Raw genomic sequence first — 25,151 nt, forward strand, 5'->3', positions numbered from 1 at the left:
GCCAGCCTAGAATGCACTTTGAGATTGCCAGGACAGATCCAAAAGTCACACAGTCCCAGGTCTGGAAGGGACCTCCATGGTCATTGGGACACATTCCTATACCTGCCTCAAGCCTGTCCAGGGGCTGCTCCCAGGAGGCCACTCATGTCCTGGGGCAGCAGCAATCACTCTTCTTTGTATTCAAGAAGGTGGGGGCGGCATTTTTTGTTTTTATAAAAATGGAACCACCCCATGTACATTTCTCTACATCTTGCTTTGCTCATGGAAAGTCTTTCTAAGTCAAAGGTCAACATTTTTTGAGCAGTTTGAATACACCAGGCACAGTTATAAGCACCTCACATACACCAAGTCTATAGGGCAGAGACTACTATAATCCCTACTTAAAAAAAAAAGACTGATAGTCAGAGAGGTTACATAACACAGCTTGTAAGTGCTGGCATCCAGATTGGAACCCGCAGTCTGTCCCCACCCCTGTGTTCGTAACCACTGCATCTTACTGCCTTTCTGAACAGAGACAGGGCTGTCTTATTCTTTTGGAAACTGAATGATGGACCATGGTCTGGATATAACACTTTCAAATGTTCCCTACTGTTAAATTCTCAGATATTTTATTTTTATTTTATTTTATTTTTTGCTGCTGGAATAGCACCAGACCGTAAAGATATGTCTTTACAGTCTAGTGCTATTGTTCTATCAGTTGGATGATCAGAAGTGGGACTGTGGGCCAAAGGGTATGTGTGTTTTGGGTTGAAGACTAGTCTGATTTGCAGGTGGAAGCAAAGACGTTGTTTGCGGCATCTTCCTAAGGATGGGCCATGTGGTTTTCACTCACTGTTTTTGGTTCTGTCCTGAGGACATACCTCTGACCCCTCTTCTCCAGAACAACCTCTGTTGGGGACAATCTTTTCTTTTCCAGTTTCTTCAAATGGTCCTCTGACAACATGGTTGGGTGTCCCCAATAGCTGGTCCAGACACCTTGTAAAGTTCAGAGCCTCTGGGTGACCTCCCCACTGAAGACGCGTGCAGAGAGGGGCAGACAGTATGCCAATGTCAGTGGCGCAGCAGGAGAGATCCAAGTAGGTGGAGCTCAGAGTTATTATCCTCAGCTCCTCCCCAATCACACACATGCCTTCCTGAGACAGAGACCCTTGGCAGGATATTAAAGACCAGCCAAATTCTACCCTCACACAATAAAAAGAACTCATTCTTCACTTAGAGAGGATGCCAATGGTTTTGGAGCCAGAAAGATCTTCATGCATCTTCTAGCTCAATGACTAACCCCGGCTCATGCACTGGGTATAGGGCAGCATTTATGTGAGCTCAGAGCAGGGTCACAGGAGGGAGGGATGCTTTTCTCCAGTTCCCTCTGCCTGCTGGTTCCTAGAAACTGTCTTACTAGAAAGGCATAGTGTAAATATTTTGCTAAGCAGCCAAGAGAGGAAACTTACCCAGGCTGAGCTGCCCTGTGCTGGGCACTGGCCATGGACACAATGCTCAATGAGGGCCATTATCTAGGAAGGGAGGGCTATTTGTTCCGCTGCGGGTCAGTGCCAGAGCCCGGAGCCACCAGGCTTGCCACTCTGGCTGCCACACAGAAGAGCCTCCTTGCGCTCAGCAGACTCTGTGGTTATGCAATACCGGGCCAGGAGGTTAACTCTCCCCGGACAGGAGCCAAGCCTTGTTCCTTCCTGCCTGAGCATGTCCATCTGAAAATGCTCAAAATTGAGGGCCTCAGTGTTTGCAAAAAATGCTCTGGCCTCGAACCTGCTGGTTTATTCCAAAGGGCGTAGCGTGCCCATCCCTGTAGCTCTTGGCACCCTCCTACGAGGCCCTGGGCCCCAGCCATGGTGTCTGCCCACTGCTCCTCAGGTATTGCTCACAAGCCTCCAGCCTGTGCTCTGCCATTCCCTCTGCCTGGAACATGCCTCCCCTCTTCCTCTGTCAGTTGTGTCTAGTCTAAGGCACCCCTTCCTTAAGCCCAAGTTCCATCTGACATCCTCAAAGCCCTCCCCCGCAGCCACCAGTGACCAAGCTGAAGCAATAAGTTTTCAAGCCAAAAGAAATCTTGGAAAGTATCTCTACAACTGCCCCATTTTCCAGATGAAAAAAGTGGAGGCTGAGACAGGTTGACTAGGCTGAGAGCAGATGAGTAAGTGTATCAACAGGCTCTCCTTTTAAACTCCTCTCTGACACCTGGCATCCCATCCGTCAGGGGGTCAGATCAGCTTTGCCTTCAATGTACCCAGAATCCAACCACCTCCCACCACCAGCACAGCCTCCAGCCTGGTGTGCCACACTTCCCGTCCTGAGGATGGCACAGCCTCCAGCCTGGTGTGCCACACTACCCGTCCTGAGGAGGGCACAGCCTCCAGCCTGGTGTGCCACACTACCCGTCCTGAGGAGGGCACAGCCTCCAGCCTGGTGTGCCACACTTCCCGTCCTGAGGAGGGCACAGCCTCCAGCCTGGTGTGCCACACTTCCCGTCCTGAGGATGGCACAGCCTCCAGCTGGTCTCAGAGCTGTCTTGACCTCCCGCGGAGTGGTCTCCACACAGCCAGGGGGGCCTTTAAGAACACACACAGAACCTATTCTGATATCAGTGGTGTAACAGGAGAGATCCAAGTAGGTGGGGCTCAGAGTTCTTATCTTCAGCTCCTCCCCAATCACACACATGCCTTCCGGAGACAGAGGCCCTTGGCAGGACTGTGCTCAGACCTCCAGTGGCTTCTCAATTGTCCGCACACCCTCTGCCTGTCCCTTCGCCAGCCTCCTAAGCTCCCTCCCCTCACAAACCCTCCAGCCACACTGGCCTCCTTGCTGTCCCGCCAGCATGATCCTACCTCTTACCGACACTTCCCCAGATAGCACAGTGCTCGCCCCTCACCCCAGGTCTGCTTAGATGCCACCTTCTCAGTCAGGTCCTCATGACTGTCATCTAGACACATACTGTACATTTTACATAACAAAAGGTAATATCTTCATATATATTTTATTGATAATATAGTCATATCTTTACTATCTCCCAAAGTATACAGTAGGTGATACGGTGATAGCACAGGAGTGAGCAAAAGTAGCTTTACAGTTGTAATACAAATAAATACAATGAGTAATAAATAATAACACAAGAATAAACTGTGTTTCACAGACTCACAACTGCAAACCTCCTTTTGTCCCACCCCGTATGTTAGCTTGTTTCTTCCATTAGCATGTGCCTCCGAGAGGCAGGCCTTCTGCGCTTTGTCCCGACGATGGCGCCTGGAGCCTTGGTTTAGGTAGGGCTGGTTTTAGGGATTCACCTCTCTGAGGACAGATGATGGTGACGATAGTGACACTGTGTGTGGAAGGGGATGAGTTTGGTAGCACATGCAGGACCAGTGGAAGGACAGGCTCTGAAGGCTCCAGGGAGGCCACTAGGAGGCTGCCCAAATGCTATATTTTTAGGGCCCTTATGGGGGAAACACCCAGACCTGGGCCTCAGAGCCTCCAGGTCCAGCGCAGGCAGAGCTGCTCCACAACAGCAAATTCACAGAGGCAGCCACAGAGGCTCTATGACGGGGCTCCGAGAACCCAGGCCTGACTGGCCCCTCCCTGCGTTTAGGCACCTTAAGTCTGCAAGCCCTGGAATGTACCTATATTCAAAAGCTCCCAGTGGGTGACTGGTAGGCCCTGCTGGGCTTGGGGACCTCAGTCAAGTCCTCTGCACAGAATTTTTGGTTCCAATAATGCATATCTGTTGAGTGATGAGAGATGGATGGGAAGGGGGAAGGAGCTCAAAGATAATCACAGGAGAGGAAGAGGAAGGTTCTGAGCAAGCAAATGCTCCCAGGACGCATGCCAGCCAGCACAAGCACACACTGAGTGGCCGGGCTTGTCCTGGCAGGCGGGCGGGAGGATCCAGGTCTCACTGGCTCTTCCACACCTGCAGCTACACTGGTGGGAGCACAGATCTCAATCAAACAGAAATGCATGATTTCGCTTTCATCAGGATTGGCGTTTTTCTTTATCCGGGGCACACTTTCTTTGAGGTTGGTTGGGTTTATTCTAAAGAGGGGCCTGGCTGAGTTACCGGGTGACTGACTGTTCACATTTCTCTTTTCCTGATCTGCTCCGGCCCATCCTGACTCTGCTCGCGTCTCCGAGCATCCTCTCTCACCTGAGCCCTTTCTCCTCGTGCCTGTGCTCATTCCTCGGGCTTTGGTTCTTAATCCCCTGCTTGTCTCTCTCTGCATTTCTCACCTTGTCTCATTAGCAGCTTCCACAGCTGCACACATCACCTGCCCAGCCCCGGGGCTCCCAGTCCTGCATTTCCGGCTGCCAGCATCTTGGCTTGGTGATCCCACTGCCTCTCAAACTCAATATGCTTGGCATCAAACTCATCTTTTCTCCTTCTCCGCCTCTGGCACCACTATTCTCCTCACCCCCAGGACTGCAACATCAGAACTACCTGGGAACCCTGCTCCTCTGCCCCCATATCACCCCTCTGTCCATCCACCCTACCCATCCCCTCATTTACTGACCAAGCACCCTGGGTACCAGGCTGTGCTGGGCTCTGGGACATGCACCATGGCTGTCCCTCTTCCCTCGGCTGGACCTCCAGGACCACCCCAGGCCCTGAGATTGTGAGGAAGCCTGTTCCAAACCAGGCAGTTCCACATCTGCAGGGAGTCCACAGTGTGGCCTTGGGCAAGTCTCTTGCCTCGTCCTCCTCTGCTCTTTGAGAGGATTATTCATTCCTGCCTCACCTCTGCCCAGCCTGGCTGTGATGCCCACAGGGGACATCAATCTGAAGAATACTTAAGCTCATCACCCTCCACCTTGCAGCCTTCTTTATTCCTACAGACCATGGCTCTAACCCTGGAGCCTCCTAACCTCCAGGCAGAAACAAGGCCTCAGAATCTTCATTTTAAAGAAACACCCTAGACAATTCTGTTGCAGGGTGTGTGTGTGTGTGTGTGTGTGTGTGTGTGTGTGTGTGGTGTGTGTGTACTACACTTTGAGAATTTCTGGCTCACAGGATAAAGTCCAAATTCCCTCAATACTCCCCAGTCCCTGGTCAGACCCTAGCCCTGCTTTCCACTCCTGGTCCGTCCCATCAGCCTCCCTCAGGAGGGCCCTCAGCGCTCACCAGGCTGGTCTGTCCACTCACCACCCTGAACCCAGAACCAATTCTGCCCTCCTGTTAGTTCCCCAGCACAGAAGGCCTTCCTCTGAAAGTCCCTTTCCCACCAAGCAAGATCCAATCCAAATGCCTTCTCCTTCCTCTATTCAGGTCAGAAGCACCACTTGTCATTGGTCCCCCACAGTCACATGCACCGTGGTATCCACCTGAGTCCCTGGCTGGCTCTCATTCTAGCTTCCTAACTAGACATGAGCTCCCTGAGGACCACCATCCCTCTTGCAGCTCTTGTGTTCAAGAACAAATGCTTATTGAGCACCTGTGAAAACCTAAACACCTACCCCAGGGCACGCAAAGGAGGAAGGCAGAATTCCTGCCTGGAGGGGCGCCCTCTCTAATGGCAAAGGCAGAGGGTGCTCGCATAATTGATCACAGGAGAAATAAAGATACTGAACCACAGGATCCCAGAGCAAACGTTTCTAAAGCCATGGGGGAGGGGCACACGGGAGGCTGAGAAGGAAAATCCAGGCAGAAGGAACAGCATGAGCGAAGGATTAAAGTGTGAGGAGTTCCACAGGAGCAGGGGGAGGAGGAGGAAGAGGGATGGAGACAGGAACGGCTGGATTGGGAATGCTGAGCTAAGGAGTTGGACTCATCCTGCCGGTCAGGGGTTGGCAAGCCAGCCTGCTGCCTGTTTTTGTACATAAAGTTTTACTGGAACACAGCCACGCCATTCTCTTCTACCCTGTCCGTGGCTACTCTCACGTAACTACAGCAGAGGTGTGTGTCCAGCAATGCTTAAAATATTTCCTCGCTGGCCATTGAGAGGAAAAGTTCTGCCGGTCCCTGTCAAAGGCGTTGGAAGCCATTAGTGAATGTTAAGCAGGCGACAGCATGATCAGCTTTGTGTTTTATCTTCCTATCACCCTGGGACAAGGTAGGGATGGGCTGGAGCAGACAAGCCAGTGGGAAGGGAAGGTGGTAGGGAGGCAGGTATACTGTCCAGGTGGGGTATGGATATTGACAACACAGTTGTTTATTAAGAGATGTATTAAGAGTTGTTGTGTGCCCTCACGGGGCTAAGTAAGCCCTTTACACATATTCCTTCCTTTAATCTGCATAGCAACTGCAGGTGCTGTTGCGTCCCCATCTTACAGACGAGGAGGCACGGAGAGGTGAGGCAGCTTACCCAAGGTCACACAGCTGGTATGCAGCCGAGCCAGGAAGCAGACCCAGTGCCAAGCTCAAGGTCTTGGGGGTCGAGCATGTTTGCTTGTTGACGGGTCGCTACCAGCCTCCCTGAGAATTCACAGAACACAGTCGTCCACAGGAGAAAATCTACCCTGAGTTGAGTCAGGCAGGAAGTGGGAGGCAGGAGTGTGGCTATTTTGGAAAAGCGACATGAAAAACCACGAAACTTCCTACCTGTCCCGTTTTGCTCCCATCTGTCCTGGGAAACAAGGCTGTCCCTCTCTTAGATAAAAAGGTGCTTTTCCCCACACAGTGGCTCTGCTGGTGGTGGTGGGAGCACTAAGCTCAGCACACGTTTGCTATTTTAAAGGACTAGATAAACAAACAGGGCTATGCAAATAAGAAAAAAAGTGAGGTCATCCCTTTAAAATCTAAAAATGTTCTTTTTCTATGGGGTGAGAAGCAAAGCCTCAGAAAGAACTGGTGCTTTTTTATCCCCAAGAGGCCTTCTCCAGCCCACAGCCTCTCAAAGCCAGTAGGCTCGCCCTTCCCTCCCTGCACCCACCGAGGGAAGGCAGGAGGCCTGGGAGGAGGGACTCCTGGGTTTTATTCCTGGCGCTGTAGGCTTTGCCGCCAGTGCCCAAAGCCATTGCCCAACCCAGCACCACCTGCCTGGGGCCCTGCCGGGTTACACACAAGCACTGCCCATGCTCATGGGCCCTCTTCCTGCCTAAAGCTGGCGTGGCGTGCTGACCCAGCTGACCTCTGCCTTCCCTCGCCTCTCCCCTGCCCCTTCCCCCACCTTGATCTGCTGAGTGGGCGCAAAGGCCCTTGCATACTGATTAGAAGCTATCCGTACACTCATTCCACCCCAGCCCATTTCTCTCCCAATATTTTAAACTTTCCCCACGTTCTTCTGGACCCCTTCTTCCAAGCCCACGGCTGGAACTCATTAGAGGAGCCGCAGAGAGCTCTGCGTTTACGTCATCAACAATAGTTAGGAGACACCTTAACTTTGGCAGAAACTCACGAGAGGAGGCTTCTCCGTGCTTCCCGTACCCCCTTCCTGGTCACCTCACTTCTCTCCTCCGCCATCTTTTACGACCTCCTCCCCACTCTCGGCGTCCGTGGCTCCTCCGTTATCCTTCAGCACAGAAACGAGAACCACCAAAACCTGCCAAAGGGGCAGTTGTCAAGTTGTGTTCCATGGGCGTGTTTCCGGGGCTCCTCAAGTGTCACGTGAGATTTTATCCCAAAAATATAGTTTGACTCCTAGTGAAGCCGCTAAGAAAAACGGACCTGCGCCTTACATCATGGCCCATGGCACGGGGTGCCCACGGGCACAGCCGCGGGGAGCCGCTTAACCGGGGTGTGCTTTGGGCCAAGCCTGGCAGGTCTTGAGCTTCAGGGCTGACATATGTCTTCAGCTGGAAAGTTGGAGCTCTTTACTGGGCATATTTCCGTGTTGTTTAAATTCAGGACTATGCCTGCTTCCGTAAACCACACAAACAAGGTCCCTCTGAGGCTCTCAGCGATATGAAAACGTATTACACGAGTTATCACAAAAACGCAATAAGTGACTGTGTGCTTCCTGTCTGAGTGTTGTAATAAGAAGGAATTCGAGCCGTCGTTTGAAACTGTCAGTGATGCAAACCAGAATTCCCTTCTCCATCCCGCACGTCCGCAGAACTGCGGACCGAGGTCCATCCTGGGCTGCAGGTAAGTCGTTAGAGCCGGCTGCCACTCACAGCCGCCGACTGATATGACTTAGAATTTTCCTAACCCTGTGCAACCAGCCAAAACAAAAACAAAAACACACAGGCAATCCTGGGTGTTACAGCTGCCACAGCATCTAGAACACAGGCCAGCAAACTTCCAGAAAGGGCCGAATAGTATTTCTGTCTTTGTGGGACAGACAGTCTGTCCCAACCACTCCGCTCTGCCATTGGAGAGCAGCCAATATGTGAATGAGTGGCATGGCTGTGCTCCAGTAACATTTAATTTACAATAATCAGGCTGTAGTTGGCCCACCCCCATCTAGACCCGAGATTCCAGTGCTTTCATGCATCAGAGTCATTGTTCTATGGATGGACGGTGAGAGTAAACAGGTGTTAAAATTTTTACTTTATAAATAAATGTGTATTAATAAACTACCACCTTAACCCATTTTGTATCCTTGGCATCCCAGGCAGGATTTGACGGGTAAAAAATGGCTTCTAAGACGACAGAAGTTTGCAAACTACTAGCACAGAGCTTTGCCATTTTCAAAGTAGGTTCGCCCTCTAGTCACTGATTCGGAAATCACATTTATTCTGAAACGAGGCCCTTACTGAAGGAGGGGCTCTGACTCCACATTTCAGATGGTGTCAACGGGCTTCTTCAACACAGGGGAGTCCATGAGGCCACGGAAGGCTGGCACGCGGCAGGCTCCTGCCTGGCACACCTGCCGGGCCTGAGCCTTCTGCTCAGGCAGATGCCCTGGATTCCAGCCCCTTCCTGGTGGCTGGGGAAGCTGGGCCAGCAGTGGGTCATGCGTGCCGGGCACTCCAGAAGCACTGAGTCAGCATCCCATTAATCACAGATGCTTTTATTCCCTCAGGAGAGCACAGGAAGGGGTGGGGAGCAGACCTCTTGCTGGAACTGACAGCTCACTTCCCTCTGAGCCAGTCCCATCCTCTACAGACTCTTCCCTGCAGCTGGCAGAGCCCACATGGACAAAAGGACAGTTTGGGAGTGAAGTGGGGAGGGCACATGCCAGGTCTGGGGAGGATTCTTCTTCTGCTCTGCCCAGGACAGCTCCCCCATGTCTCTGCCTGCATCCCTCAGCAGTTTCTCAGGTACCCACTGCACCCCTAGCTGAACAAGCCCAGCTCTGCCCTGAGACTGCCCATGGAGGAGACCCACGATCTAACTGATATGTGCAGAGGAAATAAATGCTAAATTGAGGCCCCGTGAGAAATCATCCCAGGATGCCGAGGAAAGGGGACCCATTCATCCCAGCTCTATTGATGCCTGTGACATGTAGACATTCCTGTGGGAGTGGGGGGCATCCTTGGAGCTGTTAGGGCTCCTCAGGACGCATCTTGGTGGAGAAGAACTACTGGGTCTTTTGTAACCAGAGGCTCTGCTCCTTGTTAGCTGTGCGACTATCTTTAAATTACTGCACCTCTTCATGCTTTTCCTTATTTTCACAAAAGGGGAATGGGACCAGCTGCGCTGGGTTTTCGGCAGGATCTAGTCTTGTCTGTAAAGTGTAAAGTGTCAGGGCCCACGTGCAGTGCCGGCCCTTTCTTCACCCTCTCAGGAACTCAGGCACCTTGACCCAAGGGCAGAGCCCGGCAGACACGTCACAGCACTGCTCCTGGCAGGACGGGGTGGCGGCCCAGCTGCCTGTGAGTCAGTGGGGCTGCTCATGTTTGGGGAGCCCTAGCTGTGTGCCCCATATCGTTCTAGGGGCCTTACCTGAACTTCACAGCAGCCCCGTGAGGTAGGCACCACAACTTTCCTATTTTATAAGCGAGAGAGAGGAGGCAGAGGGACTGAGCAGCTGCTGGGGCTGGGATTGGAGGTTGGGGAGTCCCAGAGCCTTCATTATTAAGCAGCACGTCAAACAGCCTCTAGAAATGAGGCTCGCCCTAACCGGTTTGGCTCAGTGGATGGAGCGTCGGCCTGTGGACTGAAAGGTCCCAGGTTCGATTCTGGTCAAGGGCATGTACCTGGGTTGCGGGCACATCTCTGGTAGGAGATGTGCAGGAGGCAGCTGATCGATGTTTCTCTCTCATCGATGTTTCTAACTCTCTATCCCTCTCCCTTCCTCTTTGTAAAAAATCAATAAAATATACTCAAAAAAAGAAGTTGAACTTCTTTTAAAAAAATAAAATAAAATAAAAATAAAAATGAGGCTCGATGCCCAGGCCCTCCTCAGAGTCCAGGGGATGATTCCTCCCCCTCCACTGAAAACCCTGCTCACGGCCTCGTCCAATGGGCAGAGGCCTGGGCCTGGCACCCACAGTTCAGGCTACAGTGATGCCATCTCTGAGGGTTGTCTAAGGTCTGCTCTCCTCTCCATGAGAAAACTTTCGCTTGGAAGGAAGGGGATGCTGACCACACACTGGGCTGGGAAGCAACCCCTGGGGCTCAGAGCCATGCCCACAGGGCTAGCCTTCCAGAGTCCCCGGTAGGAGGCCCAGAGGCCAGGCCTTGCTGTATCAGAATCAAAATACAGGTCTCTGCATCCTCACCCCTCAGACAGTCTGATTCACAGAGCATTGGTGGGCCAGGGAGTCAACTTTTTTTTTTTAACCTGGCACTCCCACCCCACCCCATCCCTGTCTTTGTCAATTCTGATGCACCTACAGCCAGAAAAAACATCCAAGACATATTTCCAACCCAGTGAGCTTCTACACCACACACCTAACCTGAACTTCTAACCTGAAACCATCACACATACCTGAAGAACAAAAAAGAGATCTCTCTCTCTTTCTCTCTCTCTCTCTCTCTCTTTCTCTCTCTCTCTCTCTCTCTCTCTCTCTCTCTCTCTCTCTCTCACACACACACATACCCTAATGCTGGGGCGCTTCCCAGGCCAGCTCAGTAAGTATCTTTGGAGCTGGGGCCCAGCTACTGGAACTTTCAGGAATTCTCCAGGTGATTCTAATGTGCAGCCACAGCCCTGAACCTCATATCCTTTCAACTCTAAACAAAGGGGTGGGCCCTGAAGAGATGGTGCTCAGTCTCTATCACCCACTGGGCTCCTCTGACCAGGGAGTGGGTGACAAGAGCCTTCATGGATGGGGGGTGGGGAGAGGCAAAGAGGTGGGGGAGCTCTGGAGAGCAGGACACAGTGGGGCTGGTGGGCGGGGAGGCTGTGCTCCCTGGAGAGGAGTTGTTGCCAGGGACAGAATGGAAACTGAGGAACTGAAGACCCAGGACTCCACTTGGAGGACACAGCATGAGGCAGTGAAAGAGTGTCTGCACTCAAGTCTCTACTCCTGGCCAAGGAAGTCCCCAGAACATCTGGCTATCACAGAGGCTGACGGAAGGCAATAACAACAACAAAAATAATACACTTCAAAGCAGATGGACACTAGCAAGCTTATGCAAGAAAAACCCAAATGGCTCCCCAGCGAGCATTTTCAGCGCCCGCCCATTTCTTACCTGTGCTGCAGGCACCACTTCCGATGACCAAAACTGAAACGCTGTTCTCGTTGAAAACCAGCGTTCATGTCCACTTCTGCGCCGCCCTCCCTCACGCTCTGCTCTTCCCTCTCCAAGGGAGAGCTTGCCTGGACAGTGTCTCTTGCGGCTCCTCCATGAACTAGTTCGAGGCTGCCCGGTTTGTGTCTCAGATCCTGCAGGGGCGGTTGAAACACATGGTCAAGGAGTTTGCTTGGTCAACTTCTTTAGACACAGAGCAATCTCTACCTGGTCCCAGGAGGCCCAGGTGCCCAGCTCCTCCCAAGCTGCTTGTCTTGGTGCAGGGCTAGACCCCCAGTTCCCCAGGGAAGACGGTGTAGCCTGGTGGCCACCCTGTACCAGCTCCTCCTAACCTCCCTGAGCCCCACCTCTTCACCGGTAGAGTAGGCAGGTTCAGGGCAGGAGCTGGACAATTACTGGATGAATGAACGAATGAGTGAGCATCCGTTTTCAGTAATCAACTTGCCAGGTTGTTGTCAGATTGAATAAGAAAATAGGAGAGAAACCCGAGTTGTTTCAGTGGAGTATGGTGTGGTGTCACATCCACACTGCTCACTTGGGACTGCACTCTGGTTTGTCTGCTGGAGGCAGAGTGGTGTGATGGTGACAATGTGGCTTCTGGGGCCGGGATACCTGGGTTCATGTCCCAGCCCTTCTATTCATTACCTCTGTGGTTTTGGGATGTGGCTTAGCCTGGCTGTGTCTGAAAAAGAGGGGCTAAGAATGGCAAGTACCTCCGAGGTTTTAAAGATTCAGCACCTGTAGAGCAAGCCAGACAAACTCGAAGGCTATCACGGGCCAAATAAACAAGGCATGCGGCCCGCAGGCCGCGAGTTTGACATGCTTGCTGTAGAGGGCCTGGACCAAGCCTGGCACGTGGACTGGCCGGTGTGGTCGCTAGGGATACTATCACTGCCCCAGAGTGGGCCGGCAATCTATTTCTGGAGTAGCATGCACCCAGGCCTGGGGCATTGCCACCTTCCTTCTCTAGGGCACCACACTTTTCACTGGCACAGCCTACCGATTCCTATGGACAGATGGGCAATCGAAGTCCTCGGCTGCCCGCCCCACACTTGCTGCTCTCAAACCCAGCCAGCCATGTCCCACCCACACGCCAGAACAGCAGCGGGCCACCACAGAGTGCGGCCGAACTTGCTCTGCGGCTCCTGATCATTGTCTGATCCTGCTGTCCAAGCTCTTCACACTTCACGGTTTCCCACCCTCCCCAGGTCCAACCTCACACTCTCCACTCCATCTCAATTCTTACTAAAAACTTCTGTGCTCGATCCCTCCCAGGGTAGAAACACTGACATCTCAGAACATGCTATTCAATAAACAGTCCGCAATTTCCCACCTCCGCATCTTTGATAAAATGCTACTCCCTCCCCCCATGGCCATGTCTGTATCCACCCGGCCAAATCCTGCCCTTCCTCCCTCAAGACGCACTCAGCTCCCCCAAACTGGACACAGGTCCCGCCTCCCCGGAGCACCCAGAACACAGCTGCTGTGCCTTTCGAGATCAACGACAGTGCCCCCAGGAGTCTGGTACCCCGTGTGGACTACGCACAGCTTGGCGAGGTCGGTCTGACTTACCCCCCCACCCCTAGAGCCTGGTATGATGCCTTCGTACACAGTCAGGGTAGAGCACTTCTCTTTAGAAACTAATTCGGTTGTTCATTCATTTAACAGCTTATTTGGGTCAGGCCTGGTGACAGCTGCTGAGAATACAAGACAGCAAAGCTTCAGCCCCTACCTTCAAGGGGATCACATAGGGGTAAGGGGCCATGGGATGCATTCCTGGGTCACTGGCTCTAAGCTACCCCCTGGTGAAGGCAGAAAGAAGAGAGTAGTTCATTCAGATGGTGCCTGAGCATGTGACAGAAAGAGGAAGAGGGTATTTCAAACAAAGGGACCTGTGTAAGTAGACAGGAGACCCCGAACTGGCCAAATGTGTAAGAAATGCCTGCTGTGCACTGGCAGGAGGTGAGGGGCAGTGATAGCGCACAAGGGGAGAGTTGGGCCAGGGAAGAGCTTGGTATATGGGATAGCCTGGACTTGATCTTACAGTGGAGTGAGGTCACCGAATTGTTTTAGTCAGTGAGGTAATGCAGTCAGACCAGGGGTGTGGCTCAAGGAGAGGATGGGATGAAGTGGAGGGAGGGAGCCACCGCACTCCCACCCAGGAGGGAGGCCAGAACCACCTGAATGCCACCCCTGGCTTCCAGTGGCAGGTGGGAGAGGTGGTGGACACGCCTGTATCCCCACCACCCTGAAAAGGTACACACACCCGAGGCTCCACACGGGAAACTGAGCCCATTGTTTGCCTCTCCTCCAGACCCTGCTGAAATAGAGAGAAATGGCGAATAAGAACAGACCCATAGTAGCACCAGCTGGTCAGCAAGTCTGAGGAAAAGCAGATGGGTGGCAGTGACAGAAAATCTAATCAGAGCTAAGCCAGCCTCGCCCAACAAGGGCAGGGCAAGGCCCACCTGCCAAACACCCAGGAGGCTCCCGCAGAGGCAGCAGGAGCTAGGGCAGGGCAGGCTGATGGAACCCCTAAAATCCAAGGATAAGGAATGAATCCTTCAAGTTTCCAAAGAAACTAAAGTGGGGAGGGGAGGGGGGAAGAGTCATCACAGATCCTCACACTGCCTTCGTTAGCATGCCTTTCCTCTTCCAGGAGACTAGCCCTGGCAAACGGCTTGATTGTATGTTACAGAAACCTTCTAAAGACCCATTAACTTTTCAATCAATAGTTTGTGCCCTGCCTCAGCTGGGTGGCTCAGTTGGGTGGAGCATCGTCCTGCACACCAAAGGTTGTGGGTTCGATTACAAGTCTGGGCACACACCTAGGTTGTGAGTTTAATCCCCGGTCAGGGTTTGTACAGGAGGCAACCAATCAGTGTTTCTCACATCTCTCTCTCTCTCTCTCTCTCTCTCTCTCTCTCTCTCAGAATTAATAAACATATCCTCCAGTGAGGATTTTAAAAAAGTGTGTGCCCTAAGATTGATTGAATTCATTGCTTTGCCTCAAAAATTCCTCCTCCTTTTTTCCATCACTCCCACATACCCCATTTTAGGGACTTCCAATCAGCAAGTCCCACCTCACCCTGTTCCTCCGGACATAAGGCTCTGGCTCCATGGAGAGCAATAAACTTAGCTTCATCTCTGATAATCTCTACAAAAACTTTGAGAATCAAATTGACATTGGACTTGACATCGTATCATCTACTGCTAGAGGGCAACAGAGCAAAGACTACAGAGCTCTGAGGAAAGAGAGTTAAACCCCGAGATCCGAGATCCGTTACTCAGCCAAGTCTCAAAGCCAAAGAGAGAAGTACTAAAAATAGTATGCCACCCACTTACCTTAACAAAATTACTCAAGGAATTACTCCAACCAAATAAAAGCTGTATCAGAATAAGTCATTCAAGAAAGGGCAAGACAGGATACACAGGAAACAGTGATGAACAATAAAAGCAAAAACATGTACAGTCAGATCTAAACAAATGTTGATAGTAATGGTCTCATCTTGTTGGGAAATAGAAACCATTTAATTCTTAACATTAATAGAGAAGTATGGGCTTTAAGTTTTCATTTAAGGGTAACCATTTCTACAAGAAAAATAAGTTACAGACCGTTTAAACCACTGTGTGTGGGGGAGGGAGTGGCGTAACAAAGAAAATTCAAGTAATTCAGCAAGAGTTAGGAAAGGGAAAACTAGACAGGAATGAAAAAAGTATCATTAAAAAAAAGACATGAAATAAGATAAAGAAAGACCACACACATCAATAAACACAAGAATGTGAATAAATTAAATCACTCTACACCCCCAGCCACATGCTGTTTGGAAGTGAGGCAGTTAAAGCAAATCAACATAGGAAGGTTCAAAGCAAAGAAATGGCAAAGCGCGGAATAGGCAAAATGGTAACAAAAAGAAGGCAGGAAAGTCAATGTTAATATCAGCCAAAATGCAAAAATATCAGATAAAATAAAAAGGGGCATTTGACATTGCTAGGTCTAGTTTTCCAGGAAGATACAAATATCACGAACCTTTACCTTCACCCTGGACAACAGACCCATAAAACATATGAAATAATACCTTCTCAAAACCAGAAGAAGAACGCAAAACAACAGTGCAGGCTGAGCACATTACTCAAGATTTGATGGTACAAGGAACCTCCAGTGAAAACTGTGGAGGGTGTGAAGATAGTTAGTAAGCCTAACTTCATATGCACTCAAGAACAGAGAAAACACCCTTTTCTCAAACGTCCTCATATTAGATGCCAAGAAAATCTCAAATTCCTATACATACACTATACTCTCAGTTCTCAGTGCAATAGAATTAGAAACGAACAAGTAGCAAAAGTAAAAAAAAAGTAACCTATGTCCATGACAACTTAAAATGCTTTTCTAAGTAACTCTTGAGTCAAAAAGGACAGCAAGACTGAGATTGTAGAATATGTATAAACGCCCACCAGTGAGAACCCTATTTTTAAAAATCTGTGGAATGTAACCAAAGCTTCATTTAGAGGGGAAAAAAAACACAAAACTTAAATGCTTTTAGGATAAAATAAGGTTGAAACTCAGTGAATTAAGCATCTAAACCAAGAAGCTGAAAAACAATAAATTAAACCAAAATGACCTAGAAGGAAGAAATGAATAAAGTTGAAAACAAAAACGCACAATAATGAGACAAGTCCAGCAGCTGCAATAATAGATCAACAAAATGGAAAAACCTCTGGCTAATCTGATTAGCAGCAGAGAGCAAAGCCACAAATAACCATTAACAAAGGTAATAGAAACATGTGTATGAACATTTTTTAAAATTTAAGAGAATTTGATACATACCTAATGTCAAAGAATTTGAAACTTGATGATTTTTCTCGAAAATTACAAATTGTAAAAACTGAAGAGGAGGAAAAAAACCTAAATAGACCAATAATGATAGAAGACACAGAAAAGTCTGTCAAAGATGGAATTCCAAATTACCAGAGAAAGAATGGATGATTTCAATAGGAGAGCTGTAATCACTCTCTGTCTATTCATTCAAAAAATATTTGTTAAGTACCTACTATGTATAAGACACTGTTCTGGGCACAGCAGTAACCAGAACAGAAAAGGCCCGTGCCTTGGTGGAGCTGAGGGTCTAACCAGGGGAGATGAGCAGCAGACAAACAAGCAAGTATGACAAAATGGGATACAGAGTGAGAGGGCGGAGGATCCTATTTTAAATATAGTACAAGCACCACATTCAAACAGAAATTTATTTGGGTTAAAGATATAAACAGGACATATAAGGAAATCCACGAAAATGCCAGAACTACTAGAATATTATTATGATTTAATGTTGGAAAGTAACTTTCAAAGCCTGAACTGGACCTGAAAAAGACTAATACATTTCACTACATGAAGATGTTAAGCACTACATATATCAAAAGGTCCCATCAACAGTTCCAAAGCAAATGACAAACCATGTAAAGATATTTGCAAAAAAAAAAAAAAAAAGATATTTGCAACATATATAAAACAGGGTCTGTCTCCATAATCTATCCTATCTAATAATAGACAAACATGGTAATTAACCGTACCTCCAACACGCTTCCCATCGGCTAATCAGGGCGATATGCAAATTAACTGCCAACCAAGATGGTGGCCGGCAGCTAGGCAGCTGAAGCGAACAGGAGGCTTGCTTGCTCCAGTGATGGAGGAAGCCAAGGTTCCTCCCCTGCCGCTGCTGGGCTCTGAGCTGCACTCTAAGAAACAATGTTGCAATTATAGCAGCTAAACAAACCCCAGAAACCTGCTTTCAGCCAGCCGGGCCTCAGAGCTGGAGCTGCAACAGTGTTTCAATTATAGAAGCCAAACAAACCCAGATATCTGCTTTCAGCAGCCGAGGTCTCGGAGCTGGAGCCAGCCTCAGAAACAAAGCCGGCTCTCAGTTCCAGTGACAGCCATAGAAGGTAAATAAATCCCAGAATAAAAGAAAAAAAAGAAAAAAAGGAGAGGTTGGGAGCTTCAGTCACCCGCCAGCCCGAAAACGGCCCTCAGCCCCTCACCCAGACTGGCCAGGCACCCCAGTGGGGACCCCACCCTGAAGGGGGTGTGACCAGCTGCAAACAGCCATCATCCCCTCATCCAGGCTGGCCAGGCACCCAAGCAGGACCCCCACTCTGATCCGGGACACCCTTCAGGGCAAACCAGCCGGCCCCCACCTGTGCACCAGGCCTCTATCCTATATAGTAAAAGGGTAATATGCAAACTGACCCTAACAGCAGAAGGACTGGGAATGACTGGTCACTATGACACACATTGACCACCATGGGGAAGATGCTCAATGCAAGAGCTGCCCTCTGGTGGTCAGGGCGCTCTCACATGGGAGGAGCTCTGCTCAGCCACAAGCCAGGCTGATGGCTGCCAGTACACGGTAGTGGTGGGAGCCTCTCCTGCCTCCTCAGCAGCGCTAAGGATGTCCGACTGCAGCTTAGGCCTGCTCCCCGCTGGCAAGTGGACATCCCCCGAGGGCTGCCGGGCTGCCAGAGGTATGTCTGATTGCCATCTTAGGCCCAATCACCTGGGGAGCGGGCCTAAGCCAGCAGGTGGTCATCCCCTGAGGGGTCCCAGACTGTGAGAGGGCACAGGCCGGGCTGAGGAACCCCTCCCGCCCCAAAGAGTGCACAAATTTTTGTGCACCGGGCCTCTAGTATATATATATATATAAAAGCCTAGGCGATCATTACAACCGGATGACCAGCTGGTAGCTATGACATGCACTGACCACCAGGGGACAGATGTTCAATGCAGGAGCTGCCCCCTGGTGGATAGTGCACTCCCACAGCCAACTACCTGCTGCTGGCCAGCCACCCATGGTCCCTCCCCCTGCCTGGGCTGGCTGGCCCCAATCAGCTCTGATCCCCAGCCAGGCCGAGGGACCCCACCTGAGCACGAATTCATGCACCGGGCCTCTAGTACAGTGATGGCGAACCTTTTGAGCTCGGCATGTCAGCATTTTGAAAAACCCTAACTTAACTCTGGTACCGTGTCACATATAGACATTTTTTGATATTTGCAACCATAGTAAAACAATGACTTATATTTTTTATATTTATTTTATATATTTAAATGCCATTTAACAAAGAAAAATCAACCAAAATTGAGTTCGCGTGTCACCTCTGACACGCGTGTCATAGGTTCGCCATCACTGCTCTAGTATATAATAAGTACCCATAAAACAATAAGACATACAGCTAATAAAATGAAGAAAGGAAATAAACAGATCATTATTCAAGAAATGAAAACGTATAATAAATATGCAAAAATGCTTGGCCTCATTAATAATGAAATGACATATGTTGAAAATCAATACCATCCTTCCTCCATCTGATTGTCAAGGAGGAAAATGACTGTTACCATCCAGTGTTCCAGAGGAGTGGCCAAAATTTATGTTGACCCAGTAGCTTTACAAGTGCACACACACAAATGTACACATCATTTTAGACAAACCTACACACAGATGTGCACATACTAGTACACATGACCACTGCAGCCATTGTTAACAGTGAACAACATAATATCCACCAGCAGGAATTAGGTTTAATAAGTAAATGATGATAAATCCACCATATGGGACAGTAATGGAATAGTAACTTTTCTGAATTAAAAATAAATATATACCATCAATAATAGAGATTCATTATGACTTTATGTGTTGAACATGGGGTTCAATGTTTCTCATGGGTGAGCTCTCTGACCCCTCTCAGCCTGCTGGGTGAAGGCAGCCCCATTTCCCACACGAGATTCAGCTAAGAGACCTGACAGGTGGCGAACCTGGGTCCGACTCCAGAGCCGGCACATTTCACGGTGGCACACAGTTTCTCTCAATGAGATGCTGTGAAGAAAGGGGAAAAGCAACATCACAGGCACACACATATCTGTGTAGCTGTGAATGCTACCAAGGAGCTGGAGGCTAAACACCCAGCTGTCAGCTCACTCAGGGGCAGGACTGCGGAGTGGGTGGGGTTTGGAGCCTGCATTTTCTTCTTATACATTTCTATAGTGTTGCTTGCTATTGGTTTTTTTACAATAAGCATGCATCACTTTTATTGTCAAAAATGATATAAAAGTGTCTTATGTTTTGAAAACAGCTGAACTAGGGCAAGAGGGGCCCATCTCCAAGGTGGCCCCTCCCAGAGCAGGAAGCACCAGGGCCAGCTCCTCTGCCGGCCCCACCCAAAACCACAGCGGGGAGGCCCGTCCCCCCCTCTCAGCTCCCCGTGAAACCAAAGCATCCCAGCATGTCCTCTGCTGGCAGCGGGTCAGTGCCCCACATCCTGCCCGCCCGGGCACTAGGGTTGTCATCACTGCAGGGGAAGTTCAGCTGATGAGGGCTTGAAGAAAAACCCAGCTGCCCTCAGGGGCTCGCCTCACGGGGTCACAGCACAGCCTTTCCCAGGGCTGGCAAGGAGGCGGGTGGGCCTCACACCCGGATCCAGAGAAGGTGGGTGAGGCCGGCTCCGAGGCCCAGCCAGCTCTTCTGACAGCAGCCTGTCCCTGGGCTGTGAATGGACATCTGCTGATGGGCCAGCACACGGAGAAGCTGAGTTTGATCTGCTTAGGGTAGGACATTGTGGGGTGAATCTTTCTAATTTTTATTTCTGCTATTGTGGTCTATGGATCAATAAAAAAGACACACAAACAAAAACAACAACCCAAGACACTAAACACATATGGCAGAGTCACACGGAGTAACCAATCTCCGTGGGTCACGCTGGGCTACCCAGCAATGGGAGGGGACGTGCAGAGGATCACTGGCATCCCTCCTTGACCCTGCCCCAGGGAAGCAGCATGGACAGCACACAGAGTCAGCCCTGACATCAGAGAACTTGGGTTCAGATGCGGGTTTCGCCCATTAATAGCTGTGTGGCCTCAGCTACATTACTTCACCTCTCTGAGCCTCACTCTCCTCATGAGTAAAAAGTGAAGCATTCCACCCCTCCCTGGGTTTGCTGTGTGGATGGGAGGAGATGAAGTGTGTGAGAGAGCATACAGGCGGCGCTCAGTAAATGCCCACGCTCTTCTTCAGTGACCTTCCAAGTCACGCTCCCTCTGTCCGTCTCTCCTCTGTCTGGCTCCTGTTTAGGGGATGGCCCTGAGAGCTTTCTTGCCTCCTTGCCTGGGGGTCAGGCTCAGGGTCTCACCTTCCTGGGGTGCTTGTGTTTGTGTCAAATGCCTGCACTTCGGGCTGAGAACGCTGCACAGACACTGGGCAGCCTGGAAGCTGCCTCTGGCTCTTTGGTTCCTGGCCGTGTTCTCCACCAAGCACCTGCTCCCTCCCATGGAGTAGGGTGTCCTAACTAGGCCAGTGGGCAGAGAGAGAGGCAACGCAGCTCAGAGCCTTGCTGTGGACAGGCCATGCTTGGCGACTACCTGGGAAATGTTTTCCAGGAAAAGCAGAGTTTTTAAAACAGAGGCTGGTGACGCATTTCCATTTGTATTGAGAATTGAAAAAGAGGAACTTCAAGTGCGGGGTAATGGATTCCATTTAGTGAGAGGCAGAAATATCCAGCCCCATCACTCTGTACTGGGATTAGGCAGAAAACATAGTCACGGTTTTCAGGCACTGCAGGGAAGGGCGAGAGAGGCACTGAAAGGTGTGAGGAGGGCACCAGCCCAGGAGTCTAGAGAGTAAAGAGCAGCAGGAAGGGGAGGTGCGGATGAAACCCCAGGGGCTGTGTGAGAGGTCGAGGTGCTGAGAGCTGCCAGGGCTCAGACAGGGCTCGAGGATTGGTTTCCTGCCATACCAGGCCACGCCTCACAGCGGCCCTCTCTCACCGGAAGTCTTTCTGGCAACAGAAAGCCCGCTGGACTGGCCCACACCTGAGGTCCAGCTGCCTCCTTGGACAAGACACTCCCTACCACTGGGCTAGACCCCAGGGTGCAAAGGCAAAGTAGACTTGGCTCCTGCCTCAGGGTACTATAGATCTAGAAGGAAAAATGGGTCAGAAAATCAGTGATTAGAGCCCTTTCTCCCAAGGAGCCCCAAACTTGGGCTTGCCCCCAGGAAGGCTCAGAACATCTCCCCCGTTTGTAGAGAGAGGCAGGGCTAAGGAAGGAAACCAACATTTGCTGGTGCCTACCATTCGCCGGTGCTGGCCCTGTATTATCTCATGGTCACACTGCGGGGACGGGCAGGTGAGCAGACAGCTGAGGACATGCAGGCTTAGAGAGCAGATGTGGACAGCTTTGCAGAGCAGGAGAGCCCAGGCCCCGGCGTTAGATACAACGACTAGTTTCCGTTGCTGTGTGGCCTCGGCTAAGTTGTTTAACACTTCAAGTCTCGGTTTCTCATCCCTAAAATGGGAACACAAGTTGACTCTATTTATTTAATTCTTGCAGTGACCCAATACATACCCCGGGTCAGTGCAAGAATTAATAATGGAGTCAACTTTCCAAGACAATGACTTTCTCCCTCTTTTGGCTATTTCTGACCTTTCAGCTTTACTTAGATGTACAATGACTTTGTCTTCTAAAACAGGAAGATTCTAGATCCCATAACAAGACTGTCACAACTTATTCACAGGGAGGACACAAATAAAAGTGGGTTGAGACGCGGAGACCCCAGGAAGGCCGAACCTCCACCAGGGCCCACAGCGGGGATGGGCAGGAATCAATCCTACTGAGGAGACTGTGAAGCCGGGTGTGTGTTTGGAGGGAGAATTGCTTTGGGCCCCCACATGGCTGCTTCCTTAGCTCACAGGGGAGGCTGGTGGCCCAGGGCCCTCCAGGGACCCAGCCAAGCTTCTGGTCTGGATTCCAACCTGCCCCACTCGTGGCCAGTGCTGCCCCTCCCCCACCCGGCTCAGTCTCTGAGACAGAAAGGGCTGTGCCAAAGGAAACTCTTCGCTGCTGAGCCCTCCGGGCCTGCTCTGCTGTTCCTTTTTTTGGACTTTGTGGCTGTTCGAGTGGGTACCTCTTTCCATAGAAAGTTTCCATTGCATCAGTTATTTACATTGTCACCACCTATATGCAGGCTGTTTGGAATCAGTGAACCAAATCGGGCCCTGTGGGGCCCCTCACGACTTGCAGGGGTGAGGAGCACCTTGGTCAGCCTCAGGCAGGCAGTCCCACGTTCTGGGTTGTCTGACAGGTGGGAGGAATGGCCCAATCTGGCAGGGCCACCTTTCATCCGCCCAGTCCCTTTAGGAGCCACCTTTTTTAGATGAGATTTAAGAGCAGGGGCTCCTGGGTTCGAATTTTGACTGTTCCACTTCTTAGCTGTGTCCCCAGGGGCAGGTTACTCACCTAATATCTCTGGGCCCCAGTGAACTGATTTGTAAAGTGGGAATGACAGTAGCATCTGCCTGGATGGAGGGGGAGGTGCTCAATCAGTTAATCATATCAAGTGCTTGGAACAGGGCCTGGCCTAAAGCCTCAGTAAGTGTTGATCAATATGGATGGAATCCTCTTCTGTCACCTTTGCCAAGACCCCAGTGATCAACCCCTTCTCTGGACCGATACACACAGTGTCTGTGCTCAGTCTCTCCATACGGCCCAATAAACTGTCCTGACACTCAGCTCCCACCATGGCCCTCCCTGTCCCAAATCCTTCAGTAGCTCCTCCTGGAAAGTCCTCTACACTGGGATGTCCTTCACGAATATGCCAGGCTGCTTCTGACGGCAGTGCTCCCCTACAGAGCCCGCTTGCGTCAGACTCCCCTGCTCCGAGTTTTCGTGCCGCCCTGCAGTCCTCGCTGCCTGGAAAGCTTGTCTCCATTTCCCTGTGGCCAAATCCAACCACATCCGCCACGCGAGCCAGCTCAAGGGCCACCTCCTCCACAAAGCCCTCCAAGCCCTATGTTCTCAGGCCAGAAATGATCTCTCCTTCACAGCATCTGGTCTCTTTATTGTGGCATCTACCTTCTCACCCCGTGTGTGGAATATAACACACGCGAGTGCTTGTTGGCATCACAGGCAGGCAAACCACACGATCTTTGAGGACAGGACACGGATGTGTGTGATTCATCTCTGTATCACTCACAGAGCCTTGAACATAGTTGGCGACAATACATGAGTGAGTAAACACTGAGTTCTCTCAATTTACTACCCCTGGTGACAGGGGAAAATATCTGTAGGTGTGTTGGTGAAGATGAATCAACAGCCCAGCAGCGTCCATACCCTCTTATTGGTTCTTCCTGAAGGAACCAGCAGGCCGGGGTGTCAGCCAAAGGGCTCACAGTCCCATCCATGGCTAAGTCCCAGATGAACAGCCCACAGCAGAGGGGCCGATTCTGCATCTCAGCATGGGGCCTTGGAAGTCATCCCAGGAACCCTGAGAAGTCCAAGAGCCATCGCTGACCTCCCTTCTCCCTCACCCCCACATTCCTTGTCACCCAGTTCTCAGTGAATCGGCTCTGTCAGTGTCTCTCCAGCCTAAGCCCCTCTCCACTCCAGGCCTCTGGGTCCTCTCTCCATGCTGCACAGAGTGGCGCTTCTGCAGCACTGAGCATGCTGCTCCTTCACCACTTCCCATGCTCGCTGACCGCCATCAGCAATCCAGGCTCCTCATTCTCTGCCCATGTGACCACGTGACCTTCCAGCCTCACCCAGCTCCTGACACTCTCCCTCAACCTTTCCCTTCCACTGCCTGATAATTCTGAACATGCGGCCTTCCTCCCAGGCCCCAAACCCTTGTTCACAGTCCCCACTCTCAGGAAGTCCCTTCTTCCCCTCTGCCCGGCAAAGTCCCACCCATCTCTGCAGGCTCAGCTGTGGTAACCCCGCCTCCCGCCGCAGCACCCCGTCATTCAGGGACCTGGATCACACTCCTTTCTCCCAGACCCTCTACCCAGAGCCTTGCTGGGACACCGACCACACTGCACTGTGCAGGAGCCTCCTCTTGTCCATCCTCTCTGCAGAGAGCGAGCGCTTCAGGGCAAGAACAACATGTACTGTCTGTGTACCTCCAGTGCCTATTAGCACAGTGCTTGGCATGTGGAATGAGTGATGAACAACAGCGAATAAACATACCGCCACTGGCCTGCCTTCCCGGGTGTGGTCCCTGACATCACCACACTCAGGAACTCACTTTCCAGGACAAGCAACAGGTGAAGTTGCCAAACTGGCAGGTCCCCAGTCCACCCAGACCAAAGGGTTTTCCCAGGGGAACTGCATTCTCTCTTTGGGCTGTAGCCCCAGGACCCTGAAGAGCCTGTTGTTGAGTGGCCTGGGAATCAGGAGATCGGCCGAGGATTTGGGGCATATCCAAGAGGAGGGCATTTCACCTTCATGCTGTTGCCGTGCTCCTGGCCACTCTGCCCACTCCTGGCCCACACTGTGTCCACCTTCCTATCATCTTACCCTCGCCAGGGCCACACTCCTGCTTCCTTACCAGGCAATCTCTGCCTACCGTCCTTTAAACAGCCAAACTCCCAGAACTATGGGGCTGGCAGGATGAGGGATGGCAGGACATGGGCAGGACGTGGGGTCTGACCCAGCTCTGGCCACGTGACTGAGAATAAATCATGTTCCCTTACAGGCCTCAGTTCCCCTTTCTGTCAAACCAAAGACCAGAATATGCCCATCTCTAGGGACTCCTTCTGTTCAAACTCCCTGTTGAGGAGCTGATTTACTTACCAGCCAGAATAATTCTTC

The 25,151-nt window shown here is 50.9% G+C and overlaps 1 protein-coding gene across 5 annotated transcripts in view; it reads right to left on the bottom strand.

Moving 5' to 3' along the window:
- The window catches only part of HIVEP3 (HIVEP zinc finger 3), a 418,754-nt gene that overhangs the window by 67,771 nt on the left and 325,832 nt on the right, over positions 1–25,151 (bottom strand). For 3 of the 5 annotated variants that reach the window (XM_059689780.1, XM_059689783.1, XM_059689779.1), the window contains one exon: positions 11,465–11,658. The exons of 1 other annotated variant lie outside the window; for it this stretch is intronic. The gene's annotated coding sequence lies outside the window, so the exon portion shown is untranslated. Of the gene's footprint in view, positions 1–11,464; positions 11,659–13,704; positions 16,188–25,151 lie in introns of those variants that run through there. One more of the 5 variants, XM_059689781.1, reaches the window with a different exon arrangement.

The sequence above is a fragment of the Myotis daubentonii genome, chromosome 3 (genome assembly GCF_963259705.1).
Source record: "Myotis daubentonii chromosome 3, mMyoDau2.1, whole genome shotgun sequence".
Lineage (NCBI taxonomy): Eukaryota > Metazoa > Chordata > Mammalia > Chiroptera > Vespertilionidae > Myotis > Myotis daubentonii.